This window comes from Lactuca saligna, chromosome 3, assembly GCF_052625555.1.
Source record: "Lactuca saligna cultivar CGN05327 chromosome 3, ASM5262555v1, whole genome shotgun sequence".
Classification (NCBI taxonomy): Eukaryota; Viridiplantae; Streptophyta; class Magnoliopsida; order Asterales; family Asteraceae; genus Lactuca; species Lactuca saligna.
The window spans coordinates 75,718,710-75,736,840 of record NC_136419.1 but is presented as its reverse complement, the minus strand read 5'-3'; positions in this window follow the sequence as shown (position 1 = coordinate 75,736,840).

The window sequence follows — 18,131 nt, the reverse complement described above, 5'->3', positions numbered from 1 at the left end:
CATAGCACATAAGAGCTTCCGGTCAACTCATAATACCACTCTAGGTAACGTATAGTGAGAAGACTCACCTAGCAAGCAGAACGTAGTACCCTCACACCTGAATCTCGAACTCATCACCGCCTAACACATAAGGCAATATCTCCAATAAACTCTCGAAATCTCAACTCTAAATAACTCAACAATTACTCTTTCCCTCTCTAATCGGGAAGTGGGTAAAAGACCATTTTACCCCTCCCTAGTCTCCATTACTTATGTTGACCAACACCTCGCAGTCAATAGAAGTCAATTCAAGTCAACAGTCAACTCTGACCAGACTCGGCGAGTACACAGGGGTGCCTCGGCGAGTCCATGTGTGTCTTCTAACTCTTCTAGGGCCTCACTTGACTCGTCGGGTGAACCTTCCACTCGACGGGTTTCCAATCGATTCGAATCGTTGGGCAACCCGACTCGACTCATCGAGTCCAATTATGAACTCGGTGAGTTGCTTTCATGATCATACTCAAACGACCTTCTGAGGTCAGATCTGTTCCTCTAATCCATAGATCCGACCTTTCCAAGCTCAATAAACACGTAAAGGTTCAAACTTTACGTTCATGCAACCCACATATAGCCATAAATGGAGAAATAACCCTTAAAATGATAACCTTAGCTCCAAACTCATAAAGGACTGCATAAAGCTGGGGAATAGGGACTCTCTGGACCTCTCAAGGTCCAGATCTAAAGATATAGACACAAGGGGCATCACATACTCTAAATCTCTTACCAAAACAAGAGAAGAAACCCTTGATTCATGAAATCTATCACCCAAACGAAGATGGACATGAATCCTTACCTCTCACAGCAGCTCTGAATGAAATGATTGAATATTTGAGTCCTATAAGACATCCTAGCTCGAAATCCATCTTTCCCTTTGCTAAGACACACCAAAAGATGATGAATTAGCCCTCCTCTTGCACCACATGCTTTCTCTCTGCTCTCTAGGGTTTCTCATGGTGTAATGGCCGCAAATGAAGGCCATAAGGACCTTTAAATAGATCCCAACCGAGAAAGTAGGGCTTCTCTGCCCAGCACCTACTCGACGAGTCCCTCCTCTGACTCGTCGAGTCCACTTATTAAATCTGCGTGAGAAACCCGACTCGACTCGGCGAGTTGGATCCTCAAATCGTCGAGTCTCTCCTTTAATCACAAGATTAACATACACCATAATAACCCTAAAAATCCAGATGTTATAATTCTCCCCCATTTGAATTAGATTTCGCCCTCGAAATCATTCATTAACCACACATAGATTGAAATCATTAACCCGAAAGGCACCAGTGAGAGGATCTCATAATACACCGATATCTTCTCCATGGACACCTGAAACCACACAAAAATTCCCAAGACTATAATTTAACCCAACTCTTTCGCCGCTAAAATACTCCTTCCCAATAACCGGAAACTCTAGTGGCCTGACCCGCCGCCAGTCCGCCTACTCTAGCGATCACCATGATATTCAATCCTCGAATATCAACCCTGATTACTCACTGGCTCTCTTATTCTCATAAGACCAAACCCACAACCGATTATCGCCCACCAAACCGGACATGCAAGTTATCCGAAACATGCCCCAAGAACGAAAGGGTTCACACCCCACTGAGGCACATACACTAAACTGCTATCAGATTCTACCCGAACAAAGAATCCTCAACACTCTGCCCTCGGTCACAAAAGAAATAACCACGTTCGCTCGGGAGTGTCCTCAAACATCATCATAATAATCTCTAGCTCATTTCTCATATCCCTCTTCAATACTGAGCACCAGGTTAACTTTTGACTCCACAGTTGAACCTCAAAGGTCACCTATAACATGATCCAAAATGCCTCACGAAATTCTCTTACCTCATATGAAAACTACAATCCAACCGAGGATCGACTCGACCCCGACCTCTGATGTCTATTGTCCATATCTCTTGCGTATCCCGCAGTATCCCCCACACCCGAGTACTGACCTATACAGGTTTTAGACATCCGACGGCAACAACACCCCTCATCCAAGAATTCAATTCATAATTATATAATCTCATCTCGTTTACCCACACACCATCAATGCCAAACTCAACTCGAGATTTTGGTCCGACCCCAAAGTTGGAACCTTGTGTCCCGATGAAACATTCATCTCATGACTCAGCATGCACCCTGTGCGAATACCACTTTTCCAATCCCCTCATGTTGCGATAATCACAATTCAAATCAAAAATAATGACTCCCGACAAGGATGGAGACCCCAATCTCGCCCCTAGTTCAACCACCAGGCCCTAAAAACTCAATACTAGGGCTACTCAAGCCCAAAACTCTTTTGTATCATACCCTGGTCGAAAAGTAATCCATCATCACATTCTCTTGTCATCTAGCAAGTACTATGGCTCCCCACCGCATCACGATGACCTCTTGATGACTAATGAGTACTACGGCTCCTTGTAGCATCACAATAGTCTCTAAATAGTGAGTACTACGGCTCCCCATAGCATCACAACACCCTCTGACTAGCGAATACTATGGCTCCCCGTAGTATCGCAGCTCCTTCTCTCTGAGTTGTGAGTACTACGGCTCCCCATAGCATCACAACACCCTCGGACTAATGAATACTACGGTTCCCCGTAGTATCACGACTCCCTCTCTCATCACCCCAGAATCTCTTTCTCACTACAACACCACACTACGTCCACTAACTCATGCTCCACATACTATCATAGATAGCTACACACACTTGTCCCAAATATGCATCACAGATTATGATGGCAACCGCCATAGCAAAAATACCTTTCCTTGCTGAAGTTCACATTCTTAAATAATCCCTTCTGACGACAATACCCGAAATCAAGATGTATACCCGGATACCTCGGATCACCATCACAGAACATCACGATGCCCTGCCTCAACCACTGATCTCTCACTCATGGCATCATACACAATTATCTCAATGCATTTCCTTAGAAATTCATACATATCCCTTATTTCACACAACGCGCAACTTCAGAGTATCCCAACACCCATTTGGAACACGGGGAAATCGCTCGCGCCTCAGAGCATGATGCTGACCATTCAAAACTCCTTCCTCCACTTCTCAAAACCCATGCAAGAATACACATACCGACCTGGGAGTTGGCTGCTCGATCATCTTCTATATACCCCAAAGGGCATATACAATCCCTAATTCGACTCAGAAGCTCTCAACTGCAAATACCATCCTTACGAGGGTTCCACTTGGAACGGACCTGACCACCACCAGGTTCCTTACCATTGACCACCTACCCGAGAAAGTCACCATTTCTCAAACACATACCACATGCATCATCTCGCTCCGCTACTCTCCTCGATCACCAATATCTCTGGTCTCGTGAATTCGTACCACAGGTCTCTAAATCCCCCTCCTAACCGCTCTTGAATAAATCTCTGCTTCCTTCAATACGATACCCGGTTCTCCCCCACTTAGGGTTCGAACCATCACCAATTGGCGCACCAACCATTCCACAGACTGTTTCCACTAGCAACATCGCACCTGCCCAGGGAAGGTGCTATGCAACGCCCCATAATCTCCTTTAAAGAGATCAAGCAACCTCAAATACTCTGAATCTTAGATGAAATCCTCAGGAACTTCTCATCACGACTGCCTCTAGTCGTTCAAAGTCTCATACCATCCCAATACCGAACATCCCAACTGTCTAAAATTATCTCTAACTCTTAGATTGAAGCAATGAATCATCATACTCCTCAACCTCGACTTCTCCACCAACGTTCCAACACATGAATCATCACAAGAACAGGGACCCACTACCATACTCAATACCCATCATAGACAGAAGAGCCACCGTCCTGATATACTCGTCTAGATTACCTGCTGTAACGTGGTCCTTGACCATCTCAGTCCCAACTGACTACCTGCTCATGGTAACTCATTTCCTTGTGGCAGACATGTTGCGTGATACTCTGGTGGAAAATCGTCCTCAATATCAACCCGCAGGGTTTATTCCTAAATCCAAAAGTCGAAATCTCACGCCTCTCATGTTCCCCACAAGAAACATAAATAGTACCACTCAGGTCACTGAAGGTGACATCTCCTTTATCGGCTGATTGCTCAACTCAAGCCGCAATCCCCCATAAATTCCATCTCTACTTATCCTTTAGTATCGTGACTACATCTGACATCTTACACAGAATACTCTGGAACTCTTGACCTCCCTCTCAAGGGATACCTCTTCAGACTCACTCATGGCCCTCAGGCCTAAAACTCCATCGTGTCTAATTTCCGCCTAATCAATCATGATCGGATGATCGGAGAACCACAAACATCACTCGCTACGAACCACGGTACTCAGCCCATGACATCTCTTCTCAATTTGCTAAATTTCATGGTACCCGAACCATGACATCACTCCTCGATCTGCTCCGATGTATGGTACTCAAACCATAACATCACTTCTCAATCTGCCCCAATTTATGGTACTCGAACCATAACATCACTTCTCAATCTGCTACTTAGAACCTTCAGAATACTCCCTGTATCGAGTATAGGTCCTCTACTTGTAGTACGGGCCCATACTACCTGCCACATCTACCCATACTTTCCACATGGACCATCCTATAGCTCCTAAGTAGCTACTTAACCTTCTCGTTCACCAATTCCTTCACATGTGCTTGCTCCTCAGCGAAATACTCTACCCTACATGCGTACTCATTTGACTAAGATTTCTCTCGAGGCTCTTCCTAGATTCCCACACTTCTCCGCCATTAGCTGCTGAGGAACTCCTAATGATGTCATCCATCTACCTCCTGAATATCGTCATATTCACTCAGTAGCTAGCTCCCATCATCGAGGGTCCCACAAAGAACAAAGCAAGCAGCATTCGGGCATCGAATAATATATAGAACTCACTCTAGGTGGTAACTCCACTTACTCTGCTCATTCTCAAAGATAGCACCGAACTCTACAACTCTACCCCTCGTGGTATCTTACTATTCTCTCGGTAGGCATCACAATACTTATCTAGGCATCTATCCTAGATTACATCTCTACTCAAATCCCTCTCTACAAGATCTCCTGATGAACACTCACCCTCAGCACCTACTCGAAAAGTGCAACACAAATAACATCAACTCCTAGGCTAAGGCATCACAAATCAGGCCACTCTAGCCCTAGAATATGAAATACCTAGCCTATCTCTAGCATGCATAATTTGTTGGATTAGGTGTCTAAGCCCATAACTATAATTGGTATGTACTTGAATAGATAGCAGCACAGTCCTTTTGGGTTGCCCTCAAACCTAGCAACCGGACAAGGAAATTATGAAAGGAGAGATATTAATTTATTATAAGATTAATAAATTAATATAAATGAATTTATTAATATGTTAAAAGATTAATATATTAATAAGAAATCATTTTGTTTAATTAATTGTTACCCAGAAATTAATTAGAATTAATTTTGAGGTTAAAAGAATTAATTATAAAGCGCAGGGACTAGTTTGCAATTATCTAATAGTTGAGTGGAAGGCTCTAGAACCCCCTTGGATAAGGGTGGACGAAAGCTTTAGGGGAAACCCTAATAATTTCGTCCATAAGGGCTTGGATAAGGCCCTTGGGTTTGCTTAGGCCCTAAGAAAAGGATAACTAGGGTTTTCCCTAAACCCTAGATCCCTCAGCTATATAAGAAGCCTCCTGGTTCATATTTTGGTCACTCTTTCTTTTGAAGAAACCCTAAGGCCGAGATTTTGCATACTCCCTCTCCCCTCTCTCTTCTACTTTCCTCTTGCTAGTTTGGGTGTGATTTCATTAGAGGCATTACACTTGTGGTGCTAAGCTTCCAAGAAGATCAAGATCAAGATCAAGGGAATTATCAATTGTTTACTATAACAATTGAAAGGTATGTAATTACTAAACCCTAGTTTGTAAATTTCGATTATAGCCTCTCTCCTCTAGGGTTCTTGTTTTGCAATGCAAAGTTGTATGTTCAATAGTTAAAACATAGATCCAAAGTAGGTTGCATGTGAACTTAGGAATTGTTTTCTAGTTTATTTGTTTTACCTAAAACTCATCAGTGGTATCAGAGCCATTGTTTATTTTAAATTGAATTGCTATAATTGTTGAATTGCAAATTAGGGTTTATAGCTATTAAACCCTAAAGGCCATTTTTCGATTTCTAGGGTTTTGGATCAAAGGGTTTTCGAAAACCCTAGCCTCCAAAGAACCCTAATCAAAATTAGGGTTAGGGTTTTGAAAACCCTAGCCTCCTCCCTTGTGAATTTCGAAATATGCTAGAGATTTTAGGGTTTCTTGTTTTGGATAATTGTTACTTGATTATATTAATTGGATAATTATCCTTTACCCCTAATTTTCGAAATTTAGAGGGATAAGGATTAGGATTAAATTAATTGATTAATTTGATTAGATAATCCTTACAAGATTTAATAAATTAATTAAAAGTTAATTAATAGATAAATATTAAATCTAATTGATTGGTTTATTTAAATTTAAAATTTAATAGTTTAAATTTCGAAAATTTATATAAACTCTTGGAGTTTTAAAAATGTTTTAAAACACACCTTATATATATTATAATTAAAAGTTAAACATTATATATGTATAAGAATATGGTCAGTCAAATCGCTAGTATGCCTCATTCACGAAGCTAGTCTATAAGGGGGGGTATAAGGAAACTGCCTATAAAATGGTAGTTGAATGGGTGTCCACTCTCATCCACCGCTTCCTTGATTAGTGGAGGGTCGTTAGCAGAACGGATTTGATAGGACAACTACTCCTCATTAAAAGTATAATGCTATTAAAGAAAGTACTAGAACATTATTTTTCAAAATCCCAACTCTAGTTACTATTAGGAAAAATGTGAAAAGTATGCTAATCCATGAAATTGCACATTATGCTTTATTGGTCGTTAGTGAAGCGTGTGTGCTTAACCGGCACACTAAAAGTCACTAATAAAGAATAGTAATGGGTATCTTATAATTGTCATTTTGATGGAGCGTGTGTGGTTTACCAGCACATCAATAGTTAATGATAAAGACAATAAGGTTACCAAGCACATTTGCATGGTTATTCACATCTAATTTGTGATCCTCGGTATCCCAGTCACAAATAGTAGAGCATAATCCAAGATTAAAACATGCCATTAAATAGTTTTAATGTATCTCAAAAGAATTAGGAATTTCACTTCGTTTATTTTGTCTAATAGTGGAATTGGTGAATCGTCATTCACCTACCTTTATGTGATTTGAACTTGGATCTCGGCATCCCATTTTTAAGTTGTAAATCGTCATAGTTGGATCCTAACCTTGATATGATATCTTTGGGTTATTATATTGAGGTGTCTTGAAATCTAACTAAAACTATCCTTTTTTTTTCAGATGTCTGCTCCTGGAAACACTTATGCTTCATCATCCTCCAGCCACAACTTCTCTCTACTAAACATCTCCTCCAAAGTCGTTATGGATGGCTCAAACTATAATGATTGGATGCGCAACATCAAGATGGCGCTTAGGTTCGAGGACAAAGAGTATGTCCTTGAAAAGGAGCTCAAGGAACTTGATGAGTCCAAAGCCACTCCCAAAGAGTACGCTGCCTACAAGAAGCACTATGATGATGCTACCAAAGTGGCATGCATCATGGTCGCAACCATGTCCCCAGAACTACAAAGGTACTATGAGGACTACTGGCCTTTTGAGATGAACAAGGACCTTATGGAAAAATACCATAAGCGAGCTCGTCAAGAAAAATTTGAAGTAGTCAAGTCACTCATGGCTTGCAAGATGAAAGAGGGGGAATCGGTTGTATCTCATGTGCAAAGAATGCAACGCTACATAGAGCGTTTGGTCAAGATCAACATTCATTTTGATGAGGAATTCGCCATTGACATGGTCTTGAACTCGTTGCCTGATTGTTATGGTCAGTTTATCTTAACTTACCATTTGAACAACACTGAGCAGACATTGGCCCAATTGCACAACTTGTTGCAGATTGCTGAAGCAGGAATGAAGGGTAAGAGTATAGCCTCCACTCCTGCTAGTGCTCCTGTTCTAGCTATTGGACAGGGAAAGGGGAAAAAGAGGAAAGGTCCTCTTAAGCAAAACTGGAAGGCAAAGGTACAAGTAGGGTCGTCTAGCAATGGCCTGAAAGCCAAGCCTAATGCTTCCATTCCCCATGTCTCTGATCCAAAGGAAGCTGTTTGCTTTTACTGCAATCAAAAAGGGCATTGGAAGAGAACCTGCCCACAATATCTGCAGGACATCAAAGATGGAAAAGTGAAGCCATCCTCGGCAGGTATTTACACTATTTTTTCTAATAACTCATTATCTCCTCGTTCATGGGTCCTTGATACAGGATGTGGTTTTCACATCTGTTCTAATTTGCAGAGGCTAAGGGAAAGTGAGGAGATAGAGCGAGGTAGGATAAACTTGATCATGGGAAACAAGAAGTCTTCACCAGTAACCAAGATCGGAGTTTATCAACTTTTGCTTAGTAATGATGTTAGATTAGATTTGATAAATTGTTGCTATTCATATGAGATGACGAGAAACATTATTTCATTTCATGCATTGTTCAGACAAGGTTTTAAATATTCTTTTAATGATTTGAATGGTTCAATTTCTTTTTATAAGAATGGTGTGTTTGTGCTCGATGCTTTACCTTGTGATGGTGTGTATGAAACAGTGACTTGTGTTGATAGCCTAGGAAATAGTGTACTTAATATTGACTTGTCTAATAGTGTAGACAAGGCATGCTTGTGGCATTGTCGTCTTGGACACATTAACAAGAAACATAGCCCAACTCCAAAAGGATGGAGTGTTGGAATCATTTGACCTAAAATCAGATGATATGTGTGAGTCTTGTCTTTTGGGAAAGATGACAAAATCACCATTCACAGGGTCTTGTGAAAGAGGTAAAGGTTTGTTGGATCTCATACACACAAATGTGTGTGGGCCCTTCAGATCAACCACAAGGGATGCTAATCGATTCTATGTGACTTTCACTAACGATTATAGCAAATATGGTTACATCGACTTGATCAAACATAAGTCAGAAACCTTTGAAAGGTTTAAAGAGTTTAAGCATGAAGTCGAAAATCAATTGGGCAGAAAGATAAAGATACTTAGATCCGATAGAGGCGGGGAGTATCTTAGTACCGAGTTTAACGACTATCTGAAAGAATGTGGGATAGTTTCACAATTGACTCCTCTTAGGACACCACAGTTAAATGGTGTAGCTGAGAGGCGCAATCGAACCTTGTTAGACATGGTTCGTTCTATGATGAGTCGTGCCTCGCTTCCTATTCACTTTTGGGGGTATGCCTTAGAGACAGCCGCCCACATCCTCAATTTTGTCCCTTCAAAGAAGGTTGCCAAAACACCTCACGAAATGTGGACAAGGAAATTTCCCTCGTTAGCACATATTAAAGTCTGGGGTTGTGAAGCTTTCGTAAGACAAGAGACTCACGACAAGCTAGCAGCTAAAAGTGAGAAATGTGTTTTCATTGGTTACCCAAAACAATCTTTTGGATATTTGTTCTACAGACCTAGTGAAAACGTGGTGTTTGTAGCTCGAAGAGGAGTCTTTCTGGAAAGAGAGATCATATTCAAAGAGGACAGTGGTAGTACCATTGACCTTGAGGAAATTCAAGATTCAACCAATGAAGGAACATTAGATGACACTAGCACTCAACCAGAGGAAACCGTTCCTATTGAACCAGTTGATAAATCATTACCTCTTCGAGGATCCACTAGGGTAAGTGTGCCACCTGAGTTGTATGGTTTTCATATTACTTCAGATGGTGACACATGTTGGATTAATGTCTAAGTCCATAACTATAATTGGTAAGACTTGACCCGACCCGACATGGTCCATTTGGGTTGCATGGCATCATGCACTTGGATAGACTATAATGAGAGAAATAAGACACTTATGGTTATTAATATATTATAAGTTCTAGTATATTAATAATAAGAATAATAAGATTATTTAATTAGTATTGATCAAGAATTAATCTAGGATTAATTAAGTGATCAAAAGAAGACTAATTAAATATATGGGTTGATTGTGTAAATCATCCATACTTGTATAGTGGGCTAATGCTCCATGGATTATCTAGTTGGGCCAAAACCCATATGATGCTCCATGGATGCTCCATGGTGTATTTGAACCCATGGATCCAAGGAAATGGAAAGTCATGACAATTAGGGTTTGCCCTAATTGTAACACTATATAAAGATATTATTCTTGACAAAAATCGGCCACTAGTATTATTCTAGAGAGGGCTAGCCGTTTTTCATGAAGTGTAGAATTCTCTCAAGTTATTCCAAGTCTATTTGGTGTTGTGTGAACCATTTGAGGTGTCACACTTGGGGCACTAGGCACTCAAGCTTCATGAAGACATTCTACATCAAAGAGGTATGTATTCTATCTTGTTATATTGATAGTTTTTGTATGCTAGATTAGGATAATACCTTGGATGTTCATATTTGCATGTATAATAGAGAAAACATAGATCCAAGGTATTTAGGGTTGCATGTACACTTAGGAGTGTTAGAATGCTCATAACCCAACAGTGGTATCAGAGCCTAGGCTTGTTTTCTTGTTATACCTGCAATAGAAGCTGAAAAATCGAAATTGGTGCTGTCAGCCCAGCAGACTCGCCGAGTCCATGAAGGGACTCGACGAGTCCTAAGAAAAATGCATCCAACTCGCCGAGTTATGTTCATGCACTCGACGAGTTGGACCCCAGACAACATATTTTCGAGGTTTTTGGCTAGAAATGGACTAGGAACATTACCCTAAGTTGTTTTTGAACTTATAAACTTGTTTTTGTTGTGGTAATGTTCATGCTAATCCAATTTCAAAGATACTTGTCAATAGATTCATGTTTTGTATTAGTTTAAAGGTTAGACTAATTACATGAAAAAGTTTGATTTGAATTATCTTGTTCTTATGAGTTGCTTAGATTAATAGAAAAGTTGAGTGAAAAAGTTGTTTTCAATCCAAATTAATCTAAGAGTTGATTCTAAAATGTGTTTGTGTAACTTGTCCTCAAGTTACATGAAGAGTCACATTAAAGACTCATAAAACTCATAAAATTGGCAAAGGTTACAAAAATGAAGAGTCTAGTTCTAATTAATTGGAGTTATGACTCCATAATTTGTCCTCAAGTTATGGAGGACCAAGAGTCTCTTCATTAAATAAATAAAAAAAAAATAATGTAACCTTAAATAATTCCATAAGTTATAAAAAATAAAGAAAAAAAAATAATTCTTTTATTAGTTTAAAGTCTTCCATAAGTTATGGAACTTGAAGAGTTTTTGGATTAAAACTACTTTAAACACATAAGTTATGGAATTAATTAGTTTTGAATAGTTTCAAAACTTGCCCTCAAGTTTTGGAATTTGTAAAGTTTTCTCTTATGAATACTTTAATTCCAAGTTAGCCCTTAGAATTTTAAAAGTTAAAATTCAACCCTTGTACTTTATAATATTATAAGTTAATAATAATATATATATATATATATATATATATATATATATATATATATATATATATATATGTATAAGAGTAAAGTCGGTCTTACCGCTAGTACGCCTCATTCACGAAGCCGGTCTATAAGGTGGGTATAAGGTTGTTGCCTATAAAATGGCAACTTAATGGGTGTCCACTCTCACCCACCGCTTGCTTGACTGGTGGAAGGTCGTTAGCCGAACGGGTTTGACAAGACTATAATTCTCCCTTCATTAAAAGTATTAATGATAAATACTAAGTAACTAAACTCTTAATAATTCCCAATCTTAGTTACTTAGGAAAATGTGAATAAGGTGTTAATCCATGAAATTACACTTTGCACTTTGTTTGAGTCGGTTAGTGGAGCGCGTGTGGTTAACCGGCACACTAACTCGTATTTAACAAGGTAGGCAAAGGGTAACTTAATGTTTATTATAGTATCGATGGAGCGTGTGTGGTTTACCGACACATCGATTGAGGGGTAAACACTTAAGTGTACCAAGTAATTTGCATGGTTACTTCACACCTTGTTTTGTGATCCTCGGCATCCCAGTCACAAAACCTGAAGGGCACACTCGAGATTGAAACATGCCATTGAACAGTTCAATGAATCTCAAAAGATCTAGGAGTTTCAAAACCAATTAAAACCTAATAATACATTTCATTTATCTTGGTGGAAATTGGTGAATCGTCATTCACCTACCTTCAAATTGTTTTTTAGCTTGGATTACGGCATACCTCTTCTAAGTTATAAAATAGTTTGATGGGTCCTAGCCTTAATATTTCATATTGGGTGTCATATTAAGGACTTTAATATCAACTATCTTGAATATCTCCCAAAACATGTCTGGTTTAGACATTTATTATCTTCCCAAATCTCTTGAAACAAGCTTTCCTAATGAAGATGATGTCCCATGGATACCATACTTCTTTCTCCTCCTACAATTATTCTCCCTAACCCACAAGTTCTTGAAATGTTTAAGGTCACTCAAGCCCTATTGGCAAGGTAAGGTCTAGATATGGTCACATCTTGGAGATGTAGTCACATATTGACAAGCCGGGAGAGTTGGGTGTCAAAGTCTTGAGAAAGTTGGTGGTTCAATCACTTTCTAAGTCACATAGTGAGTTCTTTCGGAACATCTATGAAATAGACTATGACAATACCCTTAATGATCTTATCCATTTGCTAAGATCAACTTCCTAAAACTTTATGGACATTGACAAGGTGACACTGGAAATACAGAAAAAGCATTCTCTTCCCAAGGAAAGGGATTGGCCATAGTCAACTAGGTTGACCAAATGGTAAAGAGAAAAGGCTAAGTCTGTGATAGTCCCGTGTATCATTATCAAAGGGTCCATATGTTTATATTGCCAAAGGAAGGGTCCTTAGTTGCGAAGCTGCCAAATTTACCTAACGAGGTTAAAGTCAACAAGTTTGACTCTACTTCAGGTAACATCCACTATCTAACTCTGCTAAGTTTCTATTCTGAGATTCTTGATACATGGTGTGACTGGGTCACATGGTGATGTTTTAAGAATCAAAGAAAAGTGAAGAAACTTAAAGAAAGAATATGCTGAATCTGATCGCATAGATGAATTTCTATCGCGTAGTTTGAAAATCGAAATCGGATTCTTGAGCTACTTCTTAGGAGTTATGAGATATTGCTTAGGAATAGATAACAACAAGTTTTCATATGGATGGTAAGGATAAGTTTTTCCGCATAGTTTTAAAATAAAAGAAAATTTTTGATTTTATTTATTTTAAAATATCCTTACAATGGCATTTGAGGAAAAATTGTTGCTTATATGATTCCATTAATAGCAAGAGTGGAAATATGTAATTGATTCTTTCATTTGTGGTAATGTCTAAATTTACCAAATAAGGAAAGATTCTCATCATCCAAAGTCTCAATTGGACTGGGACTTGGAATCATGCAAGTTGTATAGCATGATGAATGAGAACTTTCAAGTATTGGAAAAAAATAAGACTAATTACTTGTTCACATGGATGTGTGAGTCAAGTAATGGACTAAGGGATCGAGTACATAGTCATGTGCACTGATTAAGTCCACCACAAAAGATATAAGGCTATTTGTCATAGTTTACTAAAGCTCAGTAAATATGATTATACTTACAAGCTTAAGTGTAACTCTGAGACATTGGAAAAGGTTCCAATGCATGGCAGAGCGGATAAGAAGAATCAAATTAGGCAGAAGGATAAAAGTTACTCAAATCTGAAAAGATGGGAGAGTACTTTAGTATCAGCTTTGTGATCATCTCAATGATTAAGAAACCATATCAAAATTAGTTCTCTAAGGAAGTCTTAGTGCATTCTTATGACTAAGAAGAAGGGATCTTGAATTGTTGAAATGGTTAAATCAAGAAGATGAGTCATACTTCGTTCCAATACAAGTCTTAGAGTCATACTCCAAGATTGTAATTTGAGTGACATGTCTTAAAGAAGGTTTAAAACAATTATCAAATGTAAGAGTAAAAGTTTTCTACTCTTGTACATTTGAAATTGGTAAGTTGTGATGTTTTGGATAAAACAAAGACCAACTAAGGCCAATTGTGTGAAGTGTTTTTCTTGATTAGAATCTGCACTATCTCTTGGATGTTTGACAAGGGAGTCTTATAGGTCAAGAGGACAGTGGGAGTCTTAAAGGTCTTGAAAGTCTCAAGAACTAATCAAGAATAAAACCTAAAGTTCTTCACTAGCACACGAATTGAGGTTTATAACCTATCGTGTTGACATAGTCTGTGCCCATTCCAGTTAAAGTTGAGTTCTTAGAGTTCTCAATTGGTTGCACAACAACTTGGAAGCAATGGCAGACCCTTGAGCTGCCAGGTGGCAAGAAATTAAGATTGAGTTCAATCCATATGGTTTTGGATTTGTCATTATCCTTGTCTTGTGACTATGGTTTTGACAATTCACATGGATAAGAACACATACACCATTAAATCTAAGTGTCATAAAGGTTTCTCTACGATTCATGAAAATGATGGTGAGGAAACACTTTCACTAAGTGGATTTTAGTTAGATAGCAATTGTGATATTTGCATTCTCAAAGTCGTTAGTGGAGCGTATGTGGTTTACCGGCACACTAACCTGGGCTTGTGAGAAGTGGCAAAAAGGTCTAACCATTATGATTACGGCATCCCTCTTCATAATTGTTTAGACACACAAGTGTGCTATCTAAGGGAAGGTATATGTTTTTGATAAAGTCTTATCAAAACAATCTAGTATCAGAAATCTGAACTTTGGTAAGAAAGTTAATAAAGTATTGATTTCTAGAAGTCGAGCTTTCTGAGTACATGTCAAAGCTAGTGGGAGCATAAGTGTTATGCTAATAATCATCATGTTAGTGGGAGCATGATAATTATGATAAAGATTGCAATTCAGCAATGTTAATTATAGAAAACAAAAGGTTTCAATTGGGAAAAAGTTGTTTTGCTATAATTAAGGGAGAGGAAATTATACTTCATCTCAAATCTATAAGCTTAGATCGTGAGGCTTTAATCATTTAGTCAAGGAAATATATATGAATTTCATGTTGGAATGGCTCAACATAAGGAAATTCTGTATATGGGTCCATTATTTGCGTTCTAAAATTCGATTATGATTATGGCATCCCTTTTCATAATCTGAACTATGAGAACTTGGCAAATAGAAATGGAAATGTTATAGCAAAAGACTGGTTTAGTCTTTATGTGAGACATCATGAATCGTGTCCCATATGCTTCGGATATAGGATCGATTACATGTGTTATATTCATCCTTTCTAAAAGTTTCCAAATGCCTGGGGCATTAAGAAGGGAAAAGGTTTAGAACTGGATATGACTAAAAGGATTAAACAATTGTCGAGGACAATCTAAGGTTTACCAAAGATTGGTTGCTCAAGGACAGTTAGAAGTATAGTGATAATTCTGGAAGGACCATATTGACATAATCTGTAAGGAGGCAACTCTTGTTCAGAAGTGATAGTCGAAATGGAATCTGGAAATGTTTCAAAGTTAGAATTTTCAATCTGTGTAAGATTAAGGAAACTTAATGCAAGAAGGATGGTTCCAAGGAGTTGATCTCCTTTGGAATGCTCTGTAATGATTGTTGTCAAGTCTTTCTGACTTTGTGCATAACCATTACAAGAGGATCAATGCATATAAGTTTAGAATCTAACAGATTTCAGTAAATGACATGAATTTGGAATTCTTGCATTTGCAGTAAGGATTTGGGAGTGTGAAAAGAGAATCATTAAAGTTATGTTCAATTGATCTAGTTCACAAAGTAAAGATCATAGAAAAACATAGTATGCATACTTGGTGTATGGCATGACTAGTGTTTAGAAAACATAGTGTACATGCTTGGAGCATGGGACAACTATTGTTTTAAATTCAAGAATAAAGTTGATAGTTGAAATAGTATACAATAAATAATGTGTAATCATATGGTGATAAATAAAAGGTGTTTTATTTATGTTCATAGGTTTTGATACCATATTAGATTCAATTATTATTGTGTTTCACTTTGCATGTTTTGACTTCCCGAATAAACTAGGTTGTTCTTCCGGAATGACTAAGTTATTCAAACCATCCACAGTCGGTCATATGTTGGAAGTAGATATGAATTAAGCTGTCATGGGTTGGCTTGTAGAGGTCTAAGGTGTTGGACAAATGGCTACAACACTCATGAGTGCTCATAAGTTCTGAGTATTGGATTCAACCCGCGCTCATTGGAATCACTTCATGGATTTTATCACGAGTGATCATGAGACGATAATATCTTATATTCTTCAAACCTAGAGATATGAGTTGTTACTATGAGTTGATAGTACATTGATTACACGAAACCGCATTTGGTAACTCGGTGCTATAAAACGTGTCTTTGTGTATGATTCAACAAGTAGTAGAACAAGCCATATGAGTCGAAGTTTATCCATTCCTTTTACCTTCGGGATAAAAGTGATATCTGTGGGCCCCTTGATGATTTGATGATGAAAAATGGAAGTGCTCGGCCGGGCCAGGACTGATTTGATTTGTTCAATTAGTCAGTCGTCATAAATCGGAAATCGGGAAACAACAAATGGACAGAGAGAATGATTATAATCCATGTCTCAATCCATATGATATCTAGAATGGAGGAATATATGATCCCTTATCTAATGGACAAGTCATTGACAAAGGTCAGCATTTATCGACAAGGTCAGAGTTCGACAGAAGCTTTTGAGAGCTACGATTGCCAGTTGGTTCCTGAAGTCATACGCAATAATAGTTTTAGACTTATCCAAGTGGGAGACTGTTGGATTAATGTCTAAGTCCATAACTATAATTGGTAAGACTTGACCCGACCCGGCATGGTCCATTTGGGTTGCATGGCATCATGCACTTGGATAGACTATAATGAGAGAAATAAGACACTTATGGTTATTAATATATTATAAGTTCTAGTATATTAATAATAAGAATAATAAGATTATTTAATTAGTATTGATCAAGAATTAATCTAGGATTAATTAAGTGATCAAAAGAAGACTAATTAAATATATGGGTTGATTGTGTAAATCATCCATACTTGTATAGTGGGCTAATGCTCCATGGATTATCTAGTTGGGCCAAAACCCATATGATGCTCCATGGTGTATTTGAACCCATGGATCCAAGGAAATGGAAAGTCATGACAATTAGGGTTTGCCCTAATTGTAACACTATATAAAGATATTATTCTTGACAAAAATCGGCCACTAGTATTATTCTAGAGAGGGCTAGCCGTTTTTCATGAAGTGTAGAATTCTCTCAAGTTATTCCAAGTGTATTTGGTGTTGTGTGAACCATTTGAGGTGTCACACTTGGGGTACTAGGCACTCAAGCTTCATGAAGACATTCTACATCAAAGAGGTATGTATTCTATCTTGTTATATTGATAGTTTTTGTATGCTAGATTAGGATAATACCTTGGATGTTCATATTTGCATGTATAATAGAGAAAACATAGATCCAAGGTATTTAGGGTTGCATGTACACTTAGGAGTGTTAGAATGCTCATAACCCAACAACACATTCATAAGTGACAGAACACTGGTAAACTTAGATGAACCAGTCACTTATAAGGAAGCAATGGCAGGCCCAGAGGCTTCCAAGTGGAAAGAGGCAATGGACAGCGAGATTAAGTCCATGTATGACAACCAAGTTTGGAATTTGGTTGATAGTGCACCAGGTCGTAAGATAGTTGGGTGCAAATGGATCTTCAAGAAGAAGACACACATGGATGGGAATGTGCATACATTCAAGGCTCGACTGGTTGCAAAAGGTTTCACTCAAACCCCAGGGGTTGACTATGATGAGACTTTTTCACTAGTAGCTAAGATTAAATCTATTAGGATATTGCTCGCCATAGCTGCCTTTCATGACTATGAAATCTGGCAGATGGATGTCAAGACTGCGTTCCTTAATGGGAAGTTGGCTGAGGATGTTTACATGAATCATCCAGAGGGTTTTGTTGATGCAAAGTTTCCAAATAGAGTATGCAAGCTTGAGAAATCCATTTATGGATTGAAACAAGCATCTCGCAGCTGGAATCTTTGCTTCCATGAGAAAGTCAAAGA